The following is a 17579-nucleotide window of genomic DNA, read 5'->3' on the forward strand; positions in this document are numbered from 1 at the left end:
GTGGGTGCTTGCCCAGCGTGGGCCAGGCCCTCGGCACTGAGGGAGGAAAGGAAGAATGGAGGGGCAGGGAGAGACAGACAGAGACAGACAGACGACGGAGAGAAAGGAGGAAGGAAGGAGGGAAGTGAACGCCATGCCCCATAACTCATGAGGGTCCACAATGGACCATGGGGATGGCCAGAGCAGCGCCAGAAGGGAGACGGTGGCATGGACTGGGGGTTGGGAGGGCAACAGTGGGGTGGTTTAAAATGAGGAGGATTTGGAACTTGTGTTCTGTTTGGGAAGGGCCTGGCGGGAACCACGGCTCTCACCCCAGGAAGAAGGGAGAGCAGGACAGCAGACGTGGAGGGCGGAGGTGCGGGCGGAGAAGCACAGCTGTGAGTCACGGGTGACGAAGCCAGACACCCTGCACACAAGGCCTCCAGAGGGGCTGCCAGATCTGCCCATCCCTTCCCACACCTCCCCGCCCGGTGACCTTCACCTCCACTGCACTGTGGCCTCCCACGCCCTGAGCCCTGTCATCACCAGGACGGTTCCAACTGCTGTCTGCGAACCCACACCCTGACCACAGCTTCCGAGGCTGCCAGTCCTCTCACGCCTCCAGCCCCGCTATCCCTTGACCTTGTCCTGACCCAGCTCCTGTACTTTCCCACGGGTACCAGCTCCCCTGGCTCCCCACCACCAGGCCTCCTGACCACAGGGGACATGGTCTCAGCCATTCTCTGCCAGAGCCCTCAACTGTTTGCCCCTGTCCTTCCCCCCACTCATCCGGAAAAACCCAAGCCAGGGACTCCAGAGCACCTGTCTCCTCCCCCTTCTCTAGGCGCTCCATGCCAGTGCAAGAAAGCCCACACCAACGGCGCCGATGCCCACAGGCCACGCTGCCCAGGGTCAGTGCTCACTGCACGCCCCCGTCCTCCTCTCCCTGCATCTTTTCCAGACCTGCAGCCTGTCCCCCAGCAGATGGCTCTGCCATCCAGCTCTCAGGAGGAACCGGGAGCCCAGCGCAAACGCCCTTGGTTCTGGCTCTCCCACCTGGGGTGCACTCTCCGAGCGTGCACCCTGCATAGCGAGGCTCCAAGAAACGGAGGGGCCTGCCCGAGTGTGCTTGTATTCCAATCCCAGGCCACTTCTCTTCCTGCATAACAAGGATGTCTGCCCTGGCCCACTATTGACCTGCATCCGCCCATCAAGTGTGGTAGGCAGAATAATGCCCCAGGCCAGAGAGGTCCCCTGCCTGACCCCGGCCTCACGAGTATGTTAGATCACACAACCGGTGGGGGGGAGTTGAGGTCACTCCCCTGCTGATCTCGATGGAAGATTGTCCTGAACTATCTGGGTGGGTCCAATGTAATCATGAGGGTCCTTATATGTGAAAGAGGGAGGTGGGAGTGTGTTGAGTCAGGAGAGGAGATGATGTCATGATGGAAATGAGCCAGAAGAATAGCAGTGGAGAGCAGCCCTCAGCCCTGGGTGGCTGGCTTAGGAGGTGGAGGAACGCAGTGCTTTGTGCTGGAAAAGGCAGGGAAACAGAGACAGGGTTCTTCCATGGCATCTCCAGAAGGAGCCAGCCCTGACGACACCTTGATTTTTAGCCCAGTGAGATTCATTTCAGGCTTCTGAACTCTAGAACAGTAAAACACTTAATTTGTGTTGCTTTAAGCAACTCCATTTGGGGTATGTGCCAGTCAGCATTTTGCTGCTGTGACCAAAATACCTGACCATAAACAACTTAGAGGAGGAAAAGTTTATTTTGGCTCACAGTTTCAGAGGCTCAGTCCGTGGTTGGCCAACTCCATTACTCTGCATCTGGGGTGAGGTGGAAAGGCGTGTCAGAGGAAAGCAGCTCAGCTCATGGCAGCTGGGAGCAGAGAAAGACAGAGGAAGGGGCCAGGGACAAGCAAAACCCTTTCAGGGTATGTGGCAGTAATCCACTTCCTCCAGCTAGGACCTATCTCCCCAAAACACATTCAAATGACCAACCCATCAAATGGATCAATCCACTGAGGAGGTCAGAGCTCTGCGATCCAATCATTTCCTAAAAGCCCTGCCTCTGAAAGTGGTGACATTAGAGACCAAGCCTTTAACACATGAGATGTTGAGGGATGTTTCATATTCAGCTGGAACAGGATGATTTGTCACGTCGGTCAGCAGAGACCAATAAATCAGATCGCCCCACCTGTGACCCAAACCTGCTTTTTTCCCTTTTCCCTGGGATCAGAGAGAACTTCTGCCCATGTGGCCATGGGTGACAAGAACCTAAGGGCACATGCCAGTGCAACAGTGGCGGGTGACATGAGTTTGGGGCACTGGTTGGTGCTTACTTATGGTTGGTTGGTCAGGGAGACAGTAAGTTGAAGGTTCTGTGGATCCAGAGAATGGGACCCACAGACACCAGAGGGCAAGAGCAAAGTAACAGAATTTATTTTTGGAACAGGAAGCATGGGCCCGCAAGGGAGGGGTCCCAGGAGGGTTACCTGGCCTTGCTGCTGTCCCGTGGTGCATCTGGTGGGACTGGAGACTGTTGGCTGATGACTGTTGAGGGAGGAGAGTTTCTACGTCAGGCAGGGTGAGGTACTCGGTGGTCCTGCTCCCCTGTCCAGTCAGGGGACAGCTTATCCCAGGCTGCTGCTGTCCGGCCATGTGCTGCCTGGCTCATCCCATTCTCCGTACAGGAATTGTTGCAGTCAATGTCCACCTGTCTGTCCTGTCGCTGGCTCCCGCTCTCACCAGCCTCAACCTCACAGGATCTCTTCCATCTCAGGAGGAGCTGCTGCTGGAGGGCGTGATGGGGCCGCCGGCATGCCAGGAGCTTTTTTCTTTAAGTTTGATGACTTTGGGTGAGTTTATTCTGCTGTGCTGTTGTCACAGTCTTCCAGGTTCAGAGCACCCCCACTGTGCCCAGGCTTTCCATTTGTGATTTCTGTGACCCTTTGGGGTCTACTCCTGCTCCTGCCTCCGAGCCCAGGCAAATTCAGAGCTACTTTCTATCTCCAGAGATTTTGCCTTTTCTGAATATTTCATAGAAATGTAATCATACCATACAGGTGGTCTTCTTGGTCCGATGTTTTCCCCTTCTCCCAATGTATTTGAGACTCATCCACATTGTATGTACCTCGACTTTGGCTGGGCTGAAGTGTGAGCTCCGGGATGCTTCAGGCTGGACCCTTCCCAGGGTCTTGGTCTTGCTTCCTGGACTCTCATTTGGTGCACTGGAAGTTCAACACTGAGTCCAAGACATGCAGCTTCCCATCTGCTCTCCGAGGGCTTTCTCTGCGGAGGTCTCACCTGCTCTGGCAGCCTGTGACCTCCCCTCGAACCTCACAGGGTCTGCCCTGCAGTCCTGGGCCACTGCTTTCTGTGCTATGGTGTGGGGGAGAGAGAGTGCACGTGGGCAGAGGGCTGGGTGACCACCAGGACCACCTCATAGTCTCTGTGTTTACCAGGGACCCCAGGTCTGGACTGCATGCTGTTCAATGTCTGGAAGTTTTTTTGGTTTTTTCCATATATCTTACCCAGTGTTCTAGCTGCTTGTAACTAGAGTGCAAGTTATCCATTGTCACCAATCACGGTTACTTTGTTGTTGAAAAATTTCACTATTATTATACGTAACAAGATTCTCCTTCCCAAAATGTATGGTTTGGTGAATTTTGGTAATTGTATAGGATTGGTTACCACTATCACCATCATGAAAGAGAACAGTTCCCACTTCCACTGCAGCCCAAGCGATATACTGTTGTGCTGTGTCACTGAAGTGTTCCCTTCTCTATAATTTCATACAATGAAATTGTGTTGAATTTTATCAAGTGCTTTTCTATACCATGGAATTGCACCGTCCTTTGTGTTTGATGTCTTCCATTTAGCATGCCGATTTTGAGAGTCCATTGGTGTCAGAGTCAGCGACCGCTGTGTTGATATTGTTTCCTTCCATTTCACCACTTGATGGAATCTGGGCTGCTTCTGGTTTGGGGTTATGATGAAAAATGTCACTGTGAACATCTGCACACACCGGCATATCTGGGAATTTGGCACATGCTGTAAATATAGCTTAACTTTTAAAGGTACCGCCATGTTGTTTTGCAAAGTGACCATGTCAATTTGCATTCCCGCTAGCAAATGTGTAAGAAGAATTCCTGTTCTCATTCTTAGCGACACCTGGTAATTGTCTTTTTAACTTTAGCTTTCCTGATGACTGGGCAATGATAGCCCCTTGATTTTTTGAATTACCTTTACATTTTGGTCAAAAACTAGTTGACCATATAAATGTGGTTTTTATTTCAGGTCTCCCTGTTCTAGTCCATTGATCTACATGACAATCCGACACTATCTTGATATCTGTAGTTTGTTTTTTTTTTTTTAATATAGCAATAGTTTGATTTTTTTATTTGTTCCAATTACTTATATGACAGTAGGATGTGTTTTTACATATTATACATAAATGGAGTATAACTTCTCATTCTTCTGGTTTGTTTTTCTAAAACTAGATTAAGGAAGATTTTAAGAAGCTTTTAGTTTTTCTCCATTAAGAATGATGTTGGCCATGGGCTTAGCATAAATAGCCTTTACAATGTTCAGGTATGTTCCTACTATCCCTATTTTTTCTAGTGTTTTGAGCATGAAGGGGTGTTATATTTTGTCAAATGCTTTTTCTGCGTCAATTGAAATAATCATATGATTCTTATCCTTAAGTCTATTGACATGATGGATTACGTTTATTGATTTACGGATGTTAAACCATCCTTGCATTTCAGGGATGAACCCCACTTGATCGTGATGCACGATTTTCTTAATATGTTTTTGGATACGGTTTGTAAATATTTTGTTAAGGATCTTTGCATCTATATTCATTAAGGATATTGGTCTAAAATTTTCTTTCCTTGATGTGTCTTTGCCTGGTTTGGGTATGAGGATAATATTAGCTTCATAGAATGAGTTTGGTAGGGTACCCTCTTTTTCTATTTCCTGGAATACTTTGAGAAGGATTGGAATGAGATCTTCTTTGAAGGTCTTGTAGAACTCAGCTGAGAATCTGTCTGGTCCTGGGCTTTTCTTGGATGGTAGGTTTTTAATGGCTTCTTCTATTTCATTGCTTGATATTGATCTGTTTAAATTGTGTATGTCCTCCTGGTTCAGTTTGGGAGGGCATATGTCTCTAGAAATTTGTCAATGTCTTTGGTAGTTTCTATTTTGTTGGAATACAGATTTTCAAAGTAGCTTCTCATTATGTTCTGTGTCTCAGTGGTGTCTGTCATGATATTTCCTTTTGGATCATGTATTTTAGTAATTTGAGTCTTCTCTCTCCTCTTTGTTAGTGTGGCTAAGGGTTTGTCTATTTTGTTTACTTTCTCAAAGAACCAACTTTTTGTTTTGTCAATTTTTTGAATAGTTTCTTTTGTTTCAATTTCATTGATTTCAGCTCTGATTTTTATTATTTCCTGTCTTCTACTACTTTTGCTGTTATTCTGTTCTTTTTCTAGGGCTTTGAGCTGTAATGTTAGGTCATTTAGTTGCTGACTTTTCATTCTTTTCTGGAATGTGCTCCATGCAATGAATTTTCCTCTTACTATCACTTTCATAGTGTCCCAGAGATTTTGATACGTTGTATCATCATTCTCATTGACCTCTAAGAATTTTTTTTATCTCCTCCCTGATGTTTTCTGTTATCCATGTTTTATTCAATAGCATATTATTTAGTCTCCAAGTCTTGGAGTAATTTCTGTTTTTTATTTTGTCATTGATTTCTACTCTCGGTCCATTATGATCTGATAGAACACAAGGCAGTATCTCTATTTTTTTGCATTTCCTAAGGGCTACATTGTGGTATAACATATGGTCTATTTTCGAGAAGGTTCCATGTGCTGCTAAGAAGAAAGTGAATCCGCTTGTTCATGGATGGAATATTCTATATATGTCTATTAACGTCTAGGTTATTGATTGTGTTATTGAATTCTGTGGTTTCTTTGGTTGGTTTTTGTTTGGAAGATCTATCTAGTGGTGACAGCAGTGCGTTAAAGTCACCCAGAATTATTGTGTTGTCATCTATGTGATTCCTGAAATTGATGTACAGGGATGCACCATTGTTTGGGGCATAAATATTTACTATCGTTATGTCTTCCTGATTTATGGTTCCCTTAAGCAGTATGAAATGTCCTTCTTTATCCCTTTTGACTAACTTTGGCTTGAAGTCCACTTTATCTGGTATAAGGAAGGAAACTCCCGCTTTTTTACTGAGTCCATGTGTGTGGTAGGTTTTTTCCCATCCTTTCACTTTTAGTCTGTGGATGTCTTTTTCTATGAGATGAGTCTCTTGCAGGCAGCATATTGTTGGGTCTTTCTTTTTAATCCATTCTGCCAATCTATGTCTTTTGATTGATGAGTTTAGGCCATTAATGTTCAGGGTTATTACTGAGATATGATTTGTATTCCCAGTCATTTGGCTTATTTTGGTTTTTAAGTTGGCTTGGTTTCTCCTTTGAGTGGTTTTTCTCTAAGGTAGTTCCTCCCTTTGATGACCTACATTGTTGTTTTTCATTTCCTCCTAATGGAATATTTTGTTGAGAACATTCTGTAGTGCAGGCTTTCTATTTGTAAATTCTTTTAACTTTTGTTTATAATGGAAGGATTTTATTTCATCTTCAAATCTGAAGGCTAGTTTTGCTGGGTATAGAATTCTTGGTTGGCAACCATGTTCTTTCAGATCTTGAAATATGTTGGTCCAGGCCCTTCTAGCTTTTAGAGTCTGGGTTGAGAAGTCGGCAGCTATCTGCATTGGTCTCCCCCTATATGTAATCTGATGCTTTTCTCTCGCGGCCTTCTAAATCCTATCTTTATTTCGAATGTTAGGCATTTTCATTATAATGTACCTTGGTGTGGATCTGTTGTGATTTTGTGCATTTGGTGTTCTGTAAGCCTCTTGTATTTGATTTTCCATTTCATTCTTCAGGTTTGAGAAATTTTCTGATATTATTTCATTGAATAGGTTGTTCATTCCTTTGGTTTGTATCTCTGTGCCTTCCTCAATCCCAATAATTCTTAAATTTGGTCTTTTCATGATGTCCCATAGTTCTTGGAGATTCTATTCATGATTTATTACCATTTTCTCTGTTTGGGCAACTTTATTTTCAAGATTAAATATTTTGTCTTCATTGTCTGAGATTCTGTCTTCCAAGTGGTCTAGTCTTTTGGTGATGCTTTCCATTGAGTTTTTAATTTGGTTTATTGTTTCCTTCATTTCAAGGATTTCCGTTTGGTGTTTTTTGAGAATCTCTATCTCTTTGTTGAAATGATCTTTTGCTTCCTGCAGGTGCTCTTTCAGCTTATTGGTATTATCATTCATTGCCTGCATTTGCTCTCTTATCTCATCCTTTGCTTTGCAAATCATCTTAATCATGTATAATCTGAAGTCCTTTTCTGACATTTCTTCTAACCTACTGTCATTGGATTCTATTAATATAGAATCTAGATTTGTTTGGATCATTTTCTTCCCTTGTTTTTTCATGTTGTTCATGTATCTTCCCCTCTAGCAGTACAAGTCTGGGGTATTGCAGATTTCCCTCTATAGGCTTATAGTGGCCCTACAGGTTTCCAAAACCATTTCTTTAAGGGGAGATCAATATTAGCAGTGCCCAATTCAGACACTGTGCAATCCTAGACCAAATAGCCCCTATGAGGACAATAACAAAATTGTCATAATAAACAGAATGAGTTCAAATATTATCTTCAGTAAAACAAACGGATTTGCAATAAGGTCTGCAGTTTCAAATGGAGGACAAAGAGGATGCAGAGGGATGTAGAATGTGGCTGTTAATGGGATAAGAAAAGAATATACAGAAGTTCTAGATAATAGAAAGGGTGAGAGTGTAATCAAAAGAAATTGGATGTTAGCATGCAAAAAAGGGAGAAAGAGACTCTGAAAGAACAGGTAAACAAAAGGAAAAGAGAGCAAGAAAAGAAAAGAAAAAAACAATTTTTTTCAATAAGGAGAAAAAAGAAAATCTACAGTATAACAGTCATATAGTAATGAAACCTCCCAGTCTTCAGTAGCCTGATGCATGAGGGGTACCTGACAGTGAGCTTCAAGCCTCCAGCAGAAGTCTCAGGATGGGATTTGCCCCACCTAAAGATTGGAACTACAGCTTCCAGGATTGTCCAGTATGGCCACTCTGGCTTTGAAATGTGTTGGCAAATGGGGAGCTGCAGCTCAGGGTGTAAACATGGTCAGCTGGAGGTCCTGGAGGCGGAATGCGGTTGGTCAGGCAAGGGTCCTGAAGGTTTGGTGTGTTTGGTGTGGTTGTGGGATCCTGGAGGCCAGGTGCAATCAGTCAGTCTGGGGTCTCAGTGATAGGACGCAGTCAGTTGGTTTGGGGGTCCTGGTGGCAGGGAGCAGTCAGTCGATGTGGGAGCCCCAGAGGCAGGGAGTGATCAGTTGGGCTGAAGGATCCTGGAGACAGGGTTCAGTCAGTCCGGCCAGGGGTCCTATGGGGCCTGGCTGTTGTCTCAAAATGGCAGCAGCCACGTGTAATCAAACCTGCAGGTACTGTAACAGTGAACTTCCAGGCGACAACAGGCAGCTGGTGCTCCACTGGCTGTTGGCAATCAGTTTGCTGACTGTTGTCGAATGATTGGGAGGTGAACCTCGTGCGTTGGGTGATGGATAGGTGTAAGGCAGGCGATGGACAGGCGAGAGGCAGGCAAATGGTGGATGATAGGCGCCTGACAGTGAGCAATCTGCACTCAAAGAAGGCGTCGATATGCTGGCAGACTGCAGGTGATCACAGCAGACAAATGGGGTAAACAGCAGATTGATAAGCAGAAAAATTGCCTCACCAAGAAACAGATATCCTCTGCTTGAAACCAGAGTTATGGAGCGAGAAGGAACACAGCCTCCCTCTAGTCCGCCATCTTGGATCCTGATATCTGTAGTTTTATGGTAAGTCTTCAGATCAACTTTGTTCTTTTTCAGATTGTTTTGGTAGTCCAGCTCCTTTACCTTTTCATCAGCTTTTAAAATTGGCTTTTCGAAGTCTTTGTGTAAAGACTGTTAACGCTTTAATTGGAATTATATAGACTCTACAGATGAACTTGCCCTGATTATCTTTTTTTAATTTATTCTAATTGGTTATACATGACAGTAGAATGCATTTTGACACACTGTACACAAATGGAGCACAACTTCTCATTCTTCTGTCACACTAGTAGTGTAAGCATACATGTATATAGTGTAATAAAGTCCATCTCATTCCACCTTCCTTCCCGCCCCACTCCCTGTCCTCCCCTCACTCCCCTCTGCCCAGTCTAAAGTTCCTTCATTCTTCCCTACCCACCCCCATTATGGATCAGCATCTGCTTATCAGATAAAACATTCAGCCTTTGGATTTTTGTTGCCCTGATATCTAGAGAATATGAAGTCTTCCATCCTGAGGACATGGTGTATCTTTCCATTGTTAGGTCTTTTTAAAATTTCTTTTTGTAAAGTCTCATAGTTTTTGTTGTACAGGTCTTCCACATCTTTCATTAAATAAATCTGGGTGTTTTCTGATGTTATAATAAGGAAATTGTTTTCAAAATAGAATGTGTAACTGTTCATTGTCAGGATGTAGAAATGCAGACGACTTTCACCTGTTAACCTCATATCCTGCAACCTCGAGACGCTTGCCTGCTATTTTAGTGGTGTTCCAACAGACAGGATTGGCATCTGCATGAAGGACACTTTGACTTTTGCCCTAATTTGTGTCTTTCACTTCTGTTTCTAGCTGTGGCTGGGGCCTTTGGTGAGATAGCTCGAGGATGCCGTGGGAGAAGGCACCTTGTCTCCTTCCTGGCCTTTCACCCCAGTGCTGAGTGTAATGGAGCTATAAGGTGTGTGTGTGTGTTAAGAAGCTCTTAGTTTTTTTTATTTTTAAAATTTTTTTGTAGTTGTAGATGGACACCATGCCTTTATATATGTGGTATTAGGGATTGAACCCAGTGCCTCACACATGCTAGGCAAAAAAACGCTCTGCCATGGGCTACAGCCCCAGTCCCAATAAGTTCTTAAATAGGTTTTGAAAGTTGACTTCTTTTTGTAGGTTTCTGAGAGGTTTTGTCAAGAAGGAAGGGGGCATTGAATTTTATCCAATGCTTTTTCCTTTATCTGTTGTGATGGTAAATATAGCTTTCTTTTTTATTGCTTCAGTATGGTGAATTGTATTGATTTTTGTATGCTAAACTCAACATATAGTCTTAAAAATATGCCCCACTTGCTCCTTCTTTTTCTATATGGTTTGATTAATTGATATTTCGTTACGGATTTTTGCATCTATGATCTTGAGGGATGTGGGTCTGTACTTAATTTTTCTTGTAAGGTCTTTGTCTGGTTTGGAGTCAGGATGACAGAAGTGTCATAAAGCACGTTGGAAGTGTTGCCTCTACTTCCTGAAATCTTGAAAGAGTCCTTGTAGAATTGATGCTATTTCTTCCCTTAGCTAAGGGCAGCATTTCTTACCGAGGCCATGTCAGCCTAGAGTTGGTTTTATGGGAAGCGTTTTTCTTTTTTTTCTTTTTCTAATAAATTCAATTTAGGATTGTTCAAAGTTTATAGTTTTCTTAGATAAGTTTGGCAATTTGTGTTTTTCAAGGACTCTGCCATTCCACATGGGCTGCCAAATTGGTTGCCACTGAGTCATTCATAGCACACTCTTTCTTATTCTGTAATAACCTATGGTAATTATCAATTTTATTAATCTTTTCAAGGAACCAGATCTTGATTTCATTGATATTCTGTATTATTTTCTTTTAATGCTTCTCTTATCTTTATTATTTCCTTTTTTCCTCCTGGCTTTAGGTTTAATTTGCTCATCTTTTTCTAGTCTCTTAAAGTGGAAGCTTACATATTGGATTTAAGATTTTTGCTATTTTCCGATCTAGGCATTTAACACTTTACATTTCCCTTCAAACATTGCTTTTACTTTACTCCATGTCTTTGCTAATTATTGTATAGTTGTGTTAGTTATTGTTGAGATAAGAGTGTTCAAATTTCCAATTCTGATTGTGGAATTTTCTGTCTTCCTTTAATTCTGTCCATTTTTTGCTTTATTTGAATTTTTCTCATTGGGAAAATATACATTTATGAACATTACATCTTCATGGTGATTTTTATCCTCCATCACTGTGAAGTGTCCCTGTTTATTCCTGTTGAGATTTTAAGATTTGTCCAATATTAATACAAGCCAATTTGACCTTTTTCTTGGTGCTGGGGATCGAACCCAAGGGTGCTTTACCTCTGAGCCACATCCCTTGCCATTATAGTTTTTTTTATTTTGGGACAGGGTCTCACTTAGTTGTCAAGACTGGCCTTGACTTGCAATCCTCCTGCCTCAGCCTCCCGAGTCACTGGGATTACAGATGTGGGCACCATACCTGACCCCCTTTGACCATTTTAAGCTTATGGTTTACGTGGTTTGTCTTTTTCCCACCTGTTAACTTTTCAACTGATCTGTGTGCTTCTTAGAATTCCATTTCCATTTTCCTGTTGGCGTCTTGGTTGTGGGTCTTTGCCTTCTTTTAGGGGTTGCCAAGGAACACAATGTGCCAGTGTTCCTGCGTTGCTTCTGTTGTTATTACCTGCACCATATCTACATGCCTTATAAACCTCACAAGAAAATAATTTTTCTGTGAACAATTATATGATTTATGAAACAATTAAGAAAACAACTTCAGGAAAGGAGGTCATCTGCATTTACCCAGGTCCATTTCTAACACTCTTCAGGGTAAGGTGCTTGGGGTTTGTCTGATGTCATGTCCCTCCACCTGCAATGTCCCCTTAGTGATTCTGTGGGTGAGGAGTTCTCACTTCTATCTGAAAAAGTCTTTGATTTTATCCTTGAAACACATTTTTCTGGATATAGAATTTCTGATTACATAGTATTTTTTCCTTCAGCAATTTAAAAATGTTGTCCTACTGTTTTCTGGCTCCGTAGTTTCTAAGAAGTTAGTCACAACTCAAGCCCTTATTCTCCTGATGCTGAGGCTGAACGCTTTCCCTGGCTTTCAGCAGTGGGTTGTGTCTAGTGGGGGCTTCTTCACGTTCACTGTGCCAGCAGTTAGTCTTGCATCTTGCATTTGTGAAGTTCTATCATCAAATTTGGAAATTTTGGGCCACTATTTCTTCAAGCACATTTTTTGGTCTTGTTTTTCCTCTTGTCCTTTGGGGTTGTGATTACACTAATGTTTGAACATTTTATGATCTCTAGCAGTTCCCTGAGATTCTTGTTCTTCATTGTATCTTTAATCTTTTCTTTTTTCCTTATCCTTAGAAATCTCCTGTCTATCTACCTACCTATCATTTACCTATCTATCCAGTGACTCTTTTCCAATATTCTTCCTTCTGTCATGGCCTCCAGCTGTTAAATCCCTCCAGTGAATTGTGTGTGTTACCCAGGGACACTCTACCACTGAGCCAGATCCCCGGTCCTTTTTATTTTGAGACAGGGTCTCAGTGAGTTGCTTAGGGCCCTGCTAAGTTAAGGCTGGCCTTGAACTTGTCTTAGACACTCAAGTTACTGGGATTACAGGTGCCCCTGCACTCAACTTCAGTAAACTTTTAATTTCAGAAATCATGTTTTTAAGGGTTATAATTTCCATTTGGCCCTGTTTTATTGCTTCTATTTCTCTGCTAAGATTTACCATTTTTCTCCAGCGTTTTTCTCATTCAAGTTGTTGTTTTTCTATTATTATATTTTTGGTTGTAGACACCTTTATTTATTTTTATGCAGTGCTGAGAATCAAATTCAGTGCCTCATGTGTGCTAGGCAAGCACTCACCACTGAGCCACAACCCAGCCTCACTCAAGTCATGCTTCATTTCATTTAGTTTCAAAAGTCACTTCAAAACATGCTTCTGTTGGGCTGTGACCTTGGTGCACCTCCAGGATGGGTTCCATCGGTTTTCTTCTCTCTAGAGGGTGTGTTCCATGTCCCTGTCTCTCCGCACTTTGAGTCACGTTTGGATCCTATGGTGTTAGACTGCGGGGTTTCTGGATTCTGTTGTTTTCCTGCCTTGAGTGTTGTTTCCTTTTTTTGCAGGCTATTTTCTTGTGTGGGCTCAATGGGAGAGCGTTGGAGGGTAGCCCAGGCTTGCTTCAGACCTTCTTCTTTAGCTCGGCAGCTCTGGGTCTGAACAGCGTATGGTTCTGTGGAAAGTGAGAGATACGGATGAGCGCAGGGCCTTCTCTCCGGGTTTTTCTTTTGGGGTCTGCTCTCTCTCTCTTCAGTGTTCACATTTCATGTTATTTTGTTGTCCAGGCCAGAAAGAAGCAGGGTTTGCACAGGTGCCCCACGGCCACCGTGCACGCCCATGTATGACAGCTGGCCCAGGCCCACAGCTAGAGGTGGCCTTCCTCACCTCCAGGGGAGCACAGACCCTCATCAAGGTCTGTCTGCTTCTGTGCACTCGCAGACACCTGTGAGCTGGTTTTCTTGTGGCGTGTCTAGTTTTAGGACCGTCTGCTTTGGGGTATAAGTGATCATGGGTCATTCAGTGGCCTCTGCCACGTTGTCCAGTGGTGGAAATAGGCTGACTGGTCCACACAGCACTGAGAAGGGGAGTGGTCTAGAATACGCTCGATGATGGCCTCCTTCAGAATGGCTTTCCTGAGGCTCTCTGCCAGGCTCCCGCCAGACGTGAGTAACTGGGGGCTCTAAACCAGGCAATGTCAATGCTGGTAGATGACTTCCATGCTCAGCCTTCTGTGATCTTGGCTGGTGGCTGGGACATGTAAGGCAGAGGTGAAACGTAGAACAGGGACCCTTGGGTCCCTGCCCACAGAGGTGGTCTTTTAAGAGACCTGGGTGCACTGGCTGGGTGAGAGGCCCCAGGGGTGGGGGGCTTGCAGCCATGTCATGACCATTGTAATTCTTCATTGCTGCTGTTGTTCCATGCCTAGAGGATCATGTCATGAGGTCAACTCGCCTTTCATTCTCCCTGCCCTTCATTCCATCTCTAACTGGGATCGGCTTCGCTGGCTGGTGTTCTTAGACTTCCTTTAGCGCCCACGTGTTTACATTTCTCAGCACACTGAAGACAGCATTGCACTATTTTGGTTTCCAGTGTTTCTGTAGAGAATACAGCCTGCTTGAATTCTCACTCCTTTAAAAATAAACTTGGCTTCTTACAGTTCATCACCAGCTTTGGTCCCTTCTGCAGTTTCACTATGATGTGTGGACTTGGAGATTTCTTTTCACTAACTCTGCTTTGTATTCAGTGAGCTTCCTGAGTCTGTGGTTTGGAGCCTAAATATTTCCACTGTCTCTCTTTCCGAGACTCCAGTTACACCTATCACTTTCTCAATCTATTCTCTGTGTCTCTTAGTCCTTCTGTATTCTCATATTTTTATTTCTTCATCTTGGATTTCTTCTGACCCATCTCCGGTTCATTTACTCTCTCCAACCTGCTGTGAATTCTGTCCTGTGGGTTCTCATGAACACAGTGCATATGCTGGGTCCTCGCCTTTGTCTGACAGTTCTAGGTGTAAGCCTTGTGCCTCAGTATTTGTCACACGCTGCTTCTGCTGGCTCTCATGGTCTCTTGTCACCATGAGGACTCAGTCATCTTTGCCTTGTTCGCTGATTTGAGGATTTTTATGGGGATATGTGGGTGGGGGGCTCTCCCCTTTCTCCAAAGATGACTTTTATTTGCTTTTGCCCTCCACGGGCAACGTGTGACCACATTCTGGTTTTTCTTTTCCTCCTTATTCTTCTCTTTCTTTCTTTTTGGTACTAGGGATTGACTCCAGAGGCCCTCTACCACTGAGCTGCGTCCTCAGCCCTTTTTACTGTTTGCCACGTTGCCCAGGCTGGCCTCAAGCTTGAGACTATCCTGCCTCAGTCTCCTGAGTTGCTAAGATTACAGATGAGAGCCACTGCACCTAGCTGGCTTTTTTTTTTTTTTTTTTTTTTTTTGGTCACTCAGAGGATGACTTTAAACAATTTAACATTACCAAAGTGAAACTTCCTCCATTTCTGAAACTTATTGTAAAAAGCAGGGATTACACCTTTTCTCTGTGCTTGGTGAATCTCAAAGTCAGTCAGTCTAAGGTCATTTTTCAGTGCTTTATTTTATGGAAAGCACTTTCACCTTCAGTCTGCCTACTGCTCATATAACTATTCAGGATTTAGGTGAACACTTTCCCTGGTTGTTTCTTCATCTCTCCTATTTCCTACCTTATTATTTACAATGTATCTATCATCTTTCTGTTTCTATTTCTGTATTCCCTTAACAGATCCATAACTTATTGATGACTGATGACTATTATTCATCTTTATGAGACTAGCTTTTAAAATAGTCCACAATAAACGCTCAAAATCATTGGCTAAGGCTTAATTTGTGTACATCAACGTGTGGCCTGATAATTTGGTAACAATAACGTGAAAAGATGTCATTTAACCCTAGTGAAATACTATCTTGGTTCCATCAGTTCAGTCAAGACTGACAATCGCTAGTCATTCTGAGTGGTTGATACCATCCACCATTGTCCACCCTGACTTCCTGGGGTTTCCTTACCCAGACTGCCTCTCTTCTGTCCTTATAATGTCATTTTAAACATCTTCTCTTGTAAGTTTTTCTTACTCCTTTTCCATACTCGCTCTTTTGCATACTTTTTGTTTGGATTGTTGTGTTTTCTTCTGGATTCATGCCATTTCCTTTCTCCTTTCTGAAAATACAGCATAGCTAAAAAAAAAAAAATTCTTTGTTCATTAATTCAGTTCATATTTATGGGTCACTGCCACAAAGTGGCTCTTCTCCTAGGTGGTGGGCTGGAGATACAAAAATCCCTTCCAGAGCTTATAGTTCTAGCAGTACACAGAATAAACAAGGAGTCGCGTGTTAGTGTGCACACCTGTAATCCCAGCAACTTGGAAGGCTGAGGCAGGAGGATCACAAGTTTGAAGTCAGCCTAATAGTGAGACCCTGTCTCATAATGATTTTTTTTTTTTTTAAAGGGCTGGGGATATAGCTCAGTGATAAAATGCCATGGGTTCAATCCTCAGTACTAGAAAAAAAGAAAAAAAAAAAAAAAGAAACAATAAACAAAATAGAAAAGTAAACTCCAAGACATAGGAAGTGTAAAATGCTATAAAGAGCTGGGTTTTGTGGTGCAGGCCTGTAATCCTGGTGCCTCAGGAGGCTGAGGCAGGAAGATCCCAAGCTTCAACAACCTAGTGAGACTGTCTCAAAATAAAAACTAAAAAGTGCTGGGGATGTGGCTCAGTGGTTAAGTACCCCTGGGCTTAATCCCAGGCACCCTCATTCCTCCCCCCCAAAAAATCCTGAGGCAGGAGGGCACTTCCTTGGAGGCCTGTGTGGCTGAGGCAGAATGATTGAGGGAGGCTGAGTAAATGTGATCACCGTGGAGAGGGAAGAATGGGACCATTTTCAGGCTTCGGAGGGGAAGAACTTGGGACTTTACTGAGTGGAATAGAAATCTGCTAGGGGGTTTTGGGCAGGGTGAAATGTTGACATATTTTTAGAGGACCTAGAATGTAAGGAAGAGACAGTCAGGAGTATTTTGCAGTATTACAGGCAAGAAATTATGGGAAATATTTTCTGGAAGATTCAGAGTTTTGTTTTACAACTGAGGATAGAAAATGAAGTATACTTTCTAACTTCTGCTCAAGGAAAACACTGGGAGGTTTTGGCCGGCTAGTCTTCAGCTGGGTAGGTGATGTGATGCCTGGCACCTATCCGGCACATGAGTATTTGTGGAATGGATGAACTTGGAGCCAGAAAACAGAAGCTGAATGACAGTATTGGGAACTGGCTTGCGCTTCTCACCGCCCCTGCATCCTCTAGTCACGTTTGCTGTCTTTCCATTCTATACCACAGAGTGTCCAGAGTGCCACATTTTGAACACACTCTTCAATTAGGATGTGGAGGGTTGTGTGTTTACCTATTTTAAGTGGCTCGACAATGTGTACAGTCCCTGTCACAGCAGTTAACTGGAGTATTTGCCTCTCAGAAGACTGAGTGCTGTCACGGTTGGACCATCTTAGTGATCTATCTCCAGCACTTCGCACAGGTTTTGGCAACAATTCTTGTTCAAAGAAAGCATATACAGTACAATTTGATTAAGGGAGATGGAAAGAAAATGTCAGTTATCAGCACTGGTCAGAGAAGCTTTGTTGAATTCTTGTAAAATATATTTATTTACCCTGCTGCCATAGAATTCAGCTTCTTCACTTGTGTTTTAAATCCCTAATGAGCCAGAACGTGCATTCTCGCCTGTGCCCCGTGCCTGCCAAGAGGGCTCTGATTAGGGAGACTGGTGAACTCGGCTCTCCAGGGCCTACCTAGGCTGTGGGCTGGTCCACCGGCTTAGGAGAGAGGATGCGGGTCTTCAGCCTTCCTTCTCAGGGGGGGTCTGCCTGGTGCCACCCGCCCCAGGCCCCTCGGCCAGCGTCTCTCAGGCCCTCTGACTTTCTGTCCCAGGTACGGCCCCCCACGGGGACACCTCTCCAGGTGTCCCCCTGCCCTGGGGAGCCTCTGGGGTACCGCCCCCCACGGGGACACCTCCCCATGTCCCCCTGCCCTGGGGGCGCCTGTCC

The 17579-nt window shown here is 43.9% G+C and overlaps 1 long non-coding RNA gene across 1 annotated transcript; it reads right to left on the reverse strand.

Moving 5' to 3' along the window:
- Window positions 1-9329: 9329 nt before the first annotated feature.
- LOC306661181 lies at window positions 9330-17470 on the reverse strand. The gene is made up of 3 exons (XR_013763826.1): window positions 17186-17470; window positions 15538-15705; window positions 9330-14090 (listed from the first exon to the last, which is right to left on the reverse strand). It is a non-coding gene; the product is annotated as an uncharacterized lncRNA (long non-coding RNA).
- Window positions 17471-17579: the final 109 nt, after the last annotated feature.

Source organism: Sciurus vulgaris (genome assembly GCF_902686455.1).
Source record: "Sciurus vulgaris genome assembly, chromosome: 5".
Lineage (NCBI taxonomy): Eukaryota > Metazoa > Chordata > Mammalia > Rodentia > Sciuridae > Sciurus > Sciurus vulgaris.